Source organism: Micromesistius poutassou (genome assembly GCF_964030765.1).
Source record: "Micromesistius poutassou genome assembly, chromosome: 13".
In the NCBI taxonomy this organism is placed as follows: domain Eukaryota; kingdom Metazoa; phylum Chordata; class Actinopteri; order Gadiformes; family Gadidae; genus Micromesistius; species Micromesistius poutassou.
The window spans coordinates 7,019,744-7,029,743 of NC_140283.1; the positions used below are offsets into that span (position 1 = coordinate 7,019,744).

At 44.9% G+C, this 10,000-nt stretch overlaps 1 pseudogene across 1 annotated transcript in view; it reads left to right on the forward strand.

Moving 5' to 3' along the window:
* LOC311357832 overlaps positions 1–10,000 on the forward strand; it is a 43,360-nt pseudogene that overhangs the window by 9,334 nt on the left and 24,026 nt on the right. The window contains exons 3-4 of the transcript in view: positions 4,334–4,442; positions 6,197–6,369. The product of the transcript in view is annotated as an uncharacterized misc_RNA (transcript). The remainder of the gene's footprint in view (positions 1–4,333; positions 4,443–6,196; positions 6,370–10,000) is intronic.

A 10,000-nucleotide genomic window follows, 5' to 3' on the forward strand; every position in this document is an offset into this window, starting at 1 on the left:
GTGTGTGTGTGTGTGTGTGTGTGTGTGTGTGTGTGTGTGTGTGTGTGTTTGTGTGTGTGCTATGCACGAGGTATAATGAACACAGGAATGATTAAAAGCGAAAATATGAATATGAATACGTGCAGAAATTGTTAAGTAAGTTTCTTAAACTTAAATCAACTGGACTCAGTTTGTCACGCACACATGTCTGCAAATGTTATGCTCGCCTCCTGCATTAAAACAGACAAGCGCACACACATGCACACACGCGTCAGCTTAGACATGGAGCGTGTGTGTAGATAGGAGAGAGAAGGCAGATTAGATTTTCTGTTATCTCCATCTCCCCTGCCTTTTGTCCCCCTCTCCCTTACCCCCCTGTGTGTGTGTGTGTGTGTGTGTGTGTGTGTGTGTGTGTGTGTGTGTGTGTGTGTGTGTGTGTGTGTGTGTGTGTGTGTGTGTGTGTGTGTGTGTGTGTGTGTGTGTGTGTGTGTGTGTGTGTGTGTGTGTGAGAGAGAGATAGTGTTTGTGTGTGTGTGTGTGTAAAAGAGATGGTGTATGTGTGTGAGAGAGATAGTGTGTGTGTGTGTGTTGTCTGGGAGCGACATGCGCGGGTAATGCGACAGGGCCATATTTCCCCCGGGGTCCCTGGGCTCTACAGGCTTTAGCCTCCCTGCCTCCTCCATCACTCTCTCTCTCCCTCTCTCCCTCCCCAGCCATCTCTCTCATTCTCCCTCTCTCCAGCTCCCTCTCCCCAGCCCTCCTTCTACCCCCCTCCCTCCCTCCCTCCCTCTCCCTCCTGGTCTCTTCCTCCCTCCCTCCCTCCCTCTCCCTCCTGGTCTCTTCCTCCCTCCCTCCCTCCCTCTCCCTCCTGGTCTCCTTCCTTCCTTCCTTCTCTGTCTTTTCTGGTGTCTGTTTCATTCTCTCCCCTTTTCCTCCTCTTTTTTCTCCCTCTGGCTTGATTTTTTTTGAAGCAGTTCAGGAATATAGTAGGCCTCTATATATTCGGTGTCCTGCCTGACAGCGCTTCCAAACCACTTCTGCACTGCCCCGCCCCCGTCCACACTACTCCCCTTTCACACTATGTCCACACCGCTTACACCCCACATCCGTGCCACTTCCACACTGCCCACCCCCCCCCCCCCACCCCCCACAGTAATACACTAGTAGAAGAGACATGGCTTTGCCTGGAGTACACTTTGCTTTTCTGAGTGAAAACACACACACACACACACACACACACACACACACACACACACACACACACACACACACACTATTACTAATTCAACCCCAGCAGCAGAGATGCCAGACGGATAACTTTCTGGAACTGCCCTCATTTCTTGCTCGTCCTGTCTGTCCATCCGTCCATCTATTCCCTATGTCCTATCTGTTCTGTAGAATATATCAATTACTCGGTTGTAGAGCCGAGGTCACGCTGTGACACACTGACGCATGACACACGACTGTGAACGATTTTCGCTGCATAATCAATAGCAACCAAACGACGACAACCTCATTGAAGAGAATTGATTGGGAGGAGGGCCAACAACACTGTGTGTGTGTGTGTGTGTGTGTGTGTGTGTGTGTGTGTGTGTGTGTGTGTGTGTGTGTGTGTGTGTGTGTGTGTGTGTGTGTGTGTGTGTGGCGTGCACACATTCAGCGTCAAGCAGGCGGTATGCAGCGGCGGGAGGAAGGCTGTCCTTCCAACACTACATTCTACGACGCGTTTGTCTCTCTTTACGCTCGCCGTTATTCTGCTCTAGCGCCCTGCTACCCCTGTGTTGTTCTCTCTATTAGCCCCCCCCCCCGCTCCCCTCTCTCCTCTGGGCTTCCTCCAACTGGTCCACTGCAGAGCTCCGCGGGCCTCCAGAGAGCCACCGCAGCCTGCCTCGTCCTCCCCCTCCACTACCCTTCCTCTCCTAGGCCTCGCTCATTCTTAACAATCAATAGACCAGCAGCAGGACACACAGTACCTGAGGGAAAACACACACAATCTCTCTCTCTCTCTCGCTCTCGCTCTCGCTCTCTCTCTCTCTCTCTCTCTCCCCCTCCCCTTTCCTGCTTGTGTACTTGCCCCTTTCCTTGCCCCTACCCCCATCCAGTGTGTGCAACTTCGACACAAGCCACACAGAATCTCCTCTCCTCTAGCTCATTGAACATGCATGTTTTGCAAAAAGAGGGACGAGCCTGACCTCCTGTGGTAGGAGGTGGAACTACAATGGTCCGGATCAGGCGGGCAGGGAGCAGGGAAGAGCAAGGGGACAGTGAATGGGAGCGAGGTAGAGTGACACAGAGACTGAGGCGGAGGCAGGGCGTGTCCTCTGTTAATAGGGTCGTTTGCTCCCAGTGAGATCTGCAATGCCGACCAGAGAGACCTTCACACAAATTTAGCCCTGGACCATCCCCGCAGAGCGGGAAAGTTTTGGGGAAAAACAAGAAAAGTGTGTTATTGTGTTGGTTTCCCATGGACATGGCGAGTTTGCCTCTAAAGCTTAGTCTCACACACACACACGCGCAGGCACAACCACATGCACGCACGCACTCATGCACGCACGCACGCACGCACGCACGCACACACACACACGCGCGCAGGCACAACCACACACACGCACACACGCATAGGCACACACGCATAGGCACACACGCACATAGGCACACACGCATAGGCTCAGCAAAACATGCACAGCCAGATAAGGGCCACAGAACGGCAAAGATGTATTTATCAACCCCAAAACACATATAATCCCCTCATTTCTCTCCCTATTCTCCCTCTCCCCAATTCATCCCTCTATCCACTCACTCTGTTTTTCTTTGCCAACTAGGCGCATGTGTGTGTGTGTGTGTGTGTGTGTCAGAGAGGAAGAGATTAATCTCAGAAAGCAGTTTTTTTAGTTGTGGAGGCGGTGAAGTGATTGGGAAGATCTCACTGGGAATTGTGTGTGTCAGAGAGAGAGAAAGAGAGAGAGGGAGAGCGAGAGGGAGAGAGAGAGAGGGGCTTATCCAGGGAGTAAGCTATGTAGTCCTGGGAAAACAGGGAGGGAGTAGGAGGCAGGCATCCTAGTGGAAAGTCTCAACAGACAGACACACACACATTCACTAACATATTCCATTTTCTATTTCATCTTTCCAATCATTCATCTTCTTTAACCCGCTATTGGGACACGCACAAACACACACACACACACACACACACACAACGACACACATGTACGTACCCACACAAACATAAACACGCAAACATACACACAAGCATACCTACACAAACATACACACACAAAGCAAGATATTCCCCAGCTTTACATGCGAAATCAGCAAAGTACCACAGCAAATCCAGATGACCAAATTCAGTTTCCCACTGCTACTGGGAGAAAAGGGACAGGGGGACTTTGGTGTGTGTGTGTGTGTGTGTGTGTGTGTGTGTGTGTGTGTGTGTGTGTGTGTGTGTGTGTGTGTGTGTGTGTGTGTGTGTGTGTGTGTGTGTGTGTGTGTGTGTGTGTGTGTAAGCCTGTGCATTCTCAATTCTTGCAGTTTGTTAGTGTGTCTTTAACATGTGACAATGTTTTTTCTCCCATAGCCCTATAATTAGTGTGTCAAATAATTATTTGACAATTATGCAATTATGACATTTTTCGTTTCACTTTCCTTCATTGATCCATACTTCCATTTGAGACTTGACAATCAAGTTGAAGCACGTAATTGCCCCAATTATCCTTCAATCGAATATGCTAAATATCACAAAGAACCACAAAAGAAAAACAATGAAAGGAGACTGAAAATTGCGGCATTGCCAACTCTTTTCTGAACACTGCCACCTACAATAATTCACATTAGTCCATTATATGATGAAGTGTTTGGCTTTCTCCAAATGGATGCTAACGAGTTGTCCAGCTGTAAAACTTTTCTTCCACCTCTGACTGAGTCAAATGGACCTTACAAGCGTTCCACTGCGACCATTAGATCACTTTTAAGCAACACGGCTTAGATCCTCCTAACCGCACAGTATAGCATCAGATGTACACTCTCTCCCGCCCCTCCCTTCTACATTGTTTTCTCTCTCTCTCTCTCTCTCTCTCTCTCTCTCTCTCTCTCTCTCTCTCTCGTATAAGAGACAGGGCTCGTTACCTGTCTCTTGATGGCCGGTGTGTCGTATCGCCATGATTTGCACTTCCGGCTGGGGGGAGGGAGGGGGGTGAGGATAGCGCGGCGGGGTGGGGGGGGGGGGAGTGCTGGGGGTTGGAGGCAGCAGCAGTGGGGTGGCGGCAAGAGGAGAGTAGCATGCGCACAAAGCCCATTATTTCTCCCATCATGTGTTCTCACTATTTCCTCTCTTTTCCTTGTGCTTCCCTCTCTCCAGAACCACACGCTGAGTCAGCATGCGCAGTGAGCCTCCGCGCCCGGCTGGATCCCCGGGCCCACCTCCACACCCCATCGCCTTCCCCCCACCGACCCAGAGCGGGTGGAGGGTTGGAGGGATGGGGCTGGGAGGGTTTGGGGGGTGAGGGGTGGGGGGGGGCTGCGATCTCCACATCGCAGCCAATCAAAGTGTCATTTGCTACTCACATGTAAAAGTCTAACGATTGTGCCGCTGGGCACGGCCATTAGGAGAGACTGAAGGGGGGGGGGGGGGGGGGGATTAATGGGATATGCTATTAAAGACCCACACAGAAACATGAACATGAATGAAGAGAGATAGATGAGGGGAAACAAAAAAAGAGGGAGGAGGAAAGGTATTGTACAAGCAGTATTCTTTATATTTGTCCCTGTACCGAGCCGCCAGCCCCCGGTCGTCCTCCCCACACTCCGCCTCTCTCTTCCTCACCACACCCACCCCTCCCTCCGTCATACCGGGTTCTTTTTTATAATGAAAACCCCCTGGAAGAAAACAAAAGAAAAAAAAAATATTGTTTTGTGTTGTTTTGTTTTTAAAATTGTAGGAAAATTGTATTCAAAAATGACAGGTGCCAATTTCTATTTTCTGTTTTTTTTTTTGTCATATGCGCTTATTTTTCCTCCTTATTTTCATTGTTGGATCTTTCATTTATCACTGTAAGTAGGTACTTGTGCCGTGTTGTGATTGTTTACCAGTCCAGTTTTTGTCCCCTTCCCACAAACCTCTCCTTTTTATGATTGTTAAATATATATTTTTTCCTTTTTGTAATTACTATGGAAAAATACATCAAACTAAATAAAGTGCAGAAAAACATACTTATTTTTGATTTGTTCTGTTTTATTCCAAGTCTTTATGGGGGGACTATTGAGGTTATTGTTGTTATAAAAAATAAGAAAAAAATTAATAAACTAAAGATACATTTTAGCGTTTCTGGTCAATATCTGATTTTTTTATGTGTTTTAACCAGATTGCAAAAACAAGTTGAATTTTAAAAAAGGAGAACACCAATAAACAATCAAGACGATGTCTGGTCTGTCTTATTTCAGTTGGGCATATTTGGTCTGTCTGAAAGATGGCATTATGTGTGAGCATTATATACTGTATCTATCAGTTTTTGTTAAAAGATCTTATTTCTATATTATTCTCCCAGAAATATGTACAAATATTTTCAGAACAACAATTTAAACGTGCTTGTAAGGCTTGTAATGAAATTGCTTGCTTGACATCGGGAGGTTTTCACAGATCTGTGAGCTGTATCCAAGTGTAGGCCTCTCAAGTAGATTCAATATTCTTTATACAGATAAAATAAAATTTATATGAAATATACTTTAAGGCCTTTTGTTTTTTTAATGTATTTTTCAATTAAAAAAATGGCAGCACTCGGGGCCAAGCTCATGCTCATGCTGTGTAGTTGCAAAGTTAAATTAGACTACATAAATTAATTAAACCACTATTTAAATGAAGGCACAGTTCCAAATGGGTCCTATGGATGATCATCAATCCTCATTAGTTGACAGACTAACATAAAAAAGACAACAACGAATCAAAATATATGTGATATTTAACTGATCCACCATAAAAGCGAACGTAGAAATGTGATTATAACATAGTTTGTCTTGCCAACCAAAAAATCATTCACATAACCATATTTGAATCGTACAGGCTTAATATATATGCTTTTTTATAACTGCGAAATAGGGATAAATCATATACCAATAAAGTGCATTCAACTGCATGCACTGCAAAAAGGCCTGTGTGTCAAATGCAGCATCTATATTGTATTTCCGGGTGATACAAGGTTGCTCGCGTGAGCGCGCCTGCCGGCAGGGTCTCATCCGTCGCATCGTACAGACTTCTCTCGGAGACTGAGATCCAGCATCGGTCCATGGCGGAGGAGGATCCGAATGGGAATGAGCGCGGGTTGGCTGCTCGCAGCGCAGCTCCCCGCTGGGGTCCGCAGCACGCTGGTGCCCTGCAGCTACCCAGACTTTACTCTCCAGGTAAGAGGTGCCTTCCTAATGTTATCTTTTCTTTCTTGCAAATGTAGCTGAAGAATGTGACGTAGGACTACCCGCAGGCCATGAACGCAATAGTATGCTACAGAAGAAAATATTGACTCGGTGGGGATAGTGATGTGATGGTGAATCTTGTGTTAGTTTTATGTCTGTCATGAACAACCATAAAGTTAGTTTTAAGGTCATATATTTAGCTTTCTTTTGACATGCAGTCATGTCACCACACACACACACACACACACACACACACACACACACACTCACACTCGCACTTGCACACGCACACGCACACACATAAACTTTTTAACTTTTCCAGCAACTTTTTGCTTGTAGTTGAAAAATGTTTGTTGAAAGAAAATATTTCTGATTTTCTTGATCTTTATTTTTATTTCAGGTTCGAACACCCATGAGAATACGTACTTTTTTCCCCACCAATGTTACAATGTTGTTACTAGCCACAGTGGACCTGCCTCAATGCTGTTATAACCTGACCATCTGCCTTGCTTTGAACTTTACTGAGCACCTTTCACTGAGCCAGTCGTTGGACCCCTCTGACTAGATGCTGAGAGTTTTAAATATAGGAATGCAAATCACAGAGAGCTGGTAGTTTCCCCTCTTAACACCCAGCTAGACCCATTGGCACACCATAGTTCCCCATAGTCTTTAATCCAGTATAGACTAGACTTGTTTCCAGCAGTGTGAGTACATACACTTTTGTGTATGTGTTTCAGAGCCCTCGGTGGGAATAGAACCCCAAACCTTCACGTTGTTCAACTGCAAACCATACAAATACGACTCCTCACAGCTTCCTCTTTTCTCTGAGCTTGTCAAGTCTAGTAGTTTCTCTCTTTGCAGGCCATAAGGAACAGTTTGGCGGGTGAATAATAAATATAAGCATGGCCATTAGAATACATTTATTACCAAGCAACATGGACTTGATGATCACACATAGATAGATACATTTACGTGGGTGTTGCTGGTTTAATGAATAACACCCTAATATTGCCAGGGGTATGAGTTTATAAGAGTTTATGATAAATTTTCAAATTTAGATTAACTTTTCATGCTCCACAGATATTCTCCCAAGTGAAACACACAAACTGTTGAAGGAAAAGTCTGTCGAGAGATGGAAAAAAAGGGTTAGCCCTTTTTTTACCCTAACCCTCTCATCAATCTCTCCCCGAAGTGCTGTCAGTCTTTTGTGGTTGTCAATAATAATACAATTGAATAAAGGAATATTCCTCCAATGAAGTCCAATAGGAAAACGTTCCTAGTTCCAATCTGCATAAGTGGGCATAGCACCTCTATGCAGGCCAGAGGACTGATTCACTCTTGGTTCTGTTAAGGCAGCCGGTAGCTTTGAAGTACTTGTTGACATGTGAGTTAATATAAATATGTTTCCCAGTGTGAAAAATGCCTTCACTAGTTTGCTTGTATACCGGTACTGCTGTTTTCTACTGTGATCTCTCGTTTAGCCTCCTGCCTGGAAGTAGAAAGTCTTCTCTCTCTTTCCCAATCTGTCTTTCAAGAGTCATTGTTAACCACTTCTGTTTATTTCAGCACCACTCAGCTGTCTTCCTTGTGTCCTGGGCATTTGGACCTGCGAATATGCATACGTGTTGAACACTTAACTAGAAACAGATAGTCCAGTGCGTTGGAGTCAGCCTCCCATTCTTTATCACCATGGCTCAGCAGCTCGTGCTCCTTCATGACCTGACCTCACCATTTTAAGTCGCTTTGGATACAAGCATCTGCTAAATGACTGAATAATAGTACTACATAATAAATATACCATAACTACACACTAGAGACTAATACTACCAGTGTCTTTTGTTGTCATTATTTCAGCAAGGATACTAAGCTAATAGGAACCGCTTGGTACATTCCACACCATTATCTCCAATAACCAAAATCGAATGCCATAATAGTTCATAATAGCATTCTGACCCATACTGTAATAACTAAGTGTTATGAGCAGGGATGGATGCTGGATGACTTGTTTGACACATTGAATCTTTAGCATATTTTTGTAAAACATCTCCCAGTTATATAGTGTTTATACATACTACTAATGCAGATATAAAGTTCACTGGTAGTTTGAAGAAATTGCAGGTTAAGGTTAAAGTGTTTTTACTGAATTGCTTAACACTGAGCTCTCAATGTATTATACAGTATATACAAGGTGTATGGCTGTATTTGGGTAACCTTCCAAGCCACGGTGTTAATGTCTGTTAGCAGTCATCTGATACGTATTCATCAGTGTCCATATATGTGTGTGTGTGTGTGTGTGTGTGTGTGTGTGACTTCTATATAAATAGTTATTTGTGTTCATTGTATATATATATATATTTTTTTTGTATATATATATATATATATATATATATATATATATATATATATATATATGTGTGTGTGTGTGTGTGTGTGTGTGTGTGTGCTGCCTGCCTTTTGTGTGGGTATGTCATTACTGAATCTCACTGCCACATCCGTGCCTTTGTTGCTGGGTAACCTACAGGGTAATGGGTTTATTAAGTTTGTCCAGCAGGATTTTGTGTGTGTGTGGTGTTATGGGCTTTTTGCCTGGATGCAAGTTTATGTATAGAAAAGAGAGTGTGTGTGCATGCACATGCATCTGTGTGTGTGTCCCAGGTTGCATTGTCCACCGAGATCAGATGAAAAGAATTGAGGCCCGTGACTGATCCAGTCCTCCTGATCGAGGGAATTCAACCTCCCCAAACCTCTCTCTTGTTCCCTCTTCCTCTACACCACTCCCTTCCCCTCTCTCTCTCTCTCTCGCTCTCCCTCGCTCTCTCTCAATCTCACTCTCGCTCTCTCCATCCCCTCTTACCAATTCCCATACTCTCTCTGAACATGTGACCCACTTTTACCCCATCCCCACAGCTTCTGTGTCCTCTCTCTCTCTCTCTCTCTCTCTCTCTCTCTCTCTCTCTCTCTCTCTCTCTCTCCCCCCCACTCCCCCTCTTTCTCCCTCCCTCCTCCCCAGGTCCAATCTGAAGGGAGTCTACTGAGAGAAAACCATGGGGAGCGAGTGAGAGACAGAAAAACAGAGAGAGAGAGAGAGAGAGAGAGAGAGAGAGGAGAGAGAGAGAGAGAGAGAGAGAGAGAGAGAGAGAGGAAGAGTAAATCATAGGAAGGGCATAAACAACATTTAGAAAAAGAAGGCAGAAACCAACTAATGTGAGCAATATTTTCTCAAACCGCACATCAGTGGTTTGGATAATTAAACAACATTCATCAGCGTCATGGCAACCCACGATATACAAGACGATGGTTTATGGATGACGTTAGATCCATCTCTTGCTTGTGAAAGTGATATTAGATAAGCCTGGATGATGAGATGATTAAGTTTCTCCTTCAGAGCCCTATGTCCTATGGTGGTGTCACACTTGTTGAACAGTATGTTGCTGGTAGGTCCAGACAGTACTGACTGGCTGGTTGTGTATAGTTTAATTATTGCTTTACTTGATTAGGGGAATTGGGCAGTATAACGAAGCATATCAAACAGAACACTTGGGGGTTTACTCAGGCCATTGTTGGTCTGAGTAAACCTGGTGTTGACCAATCCTCACAGTATCATCTCACCTCATCATCATCA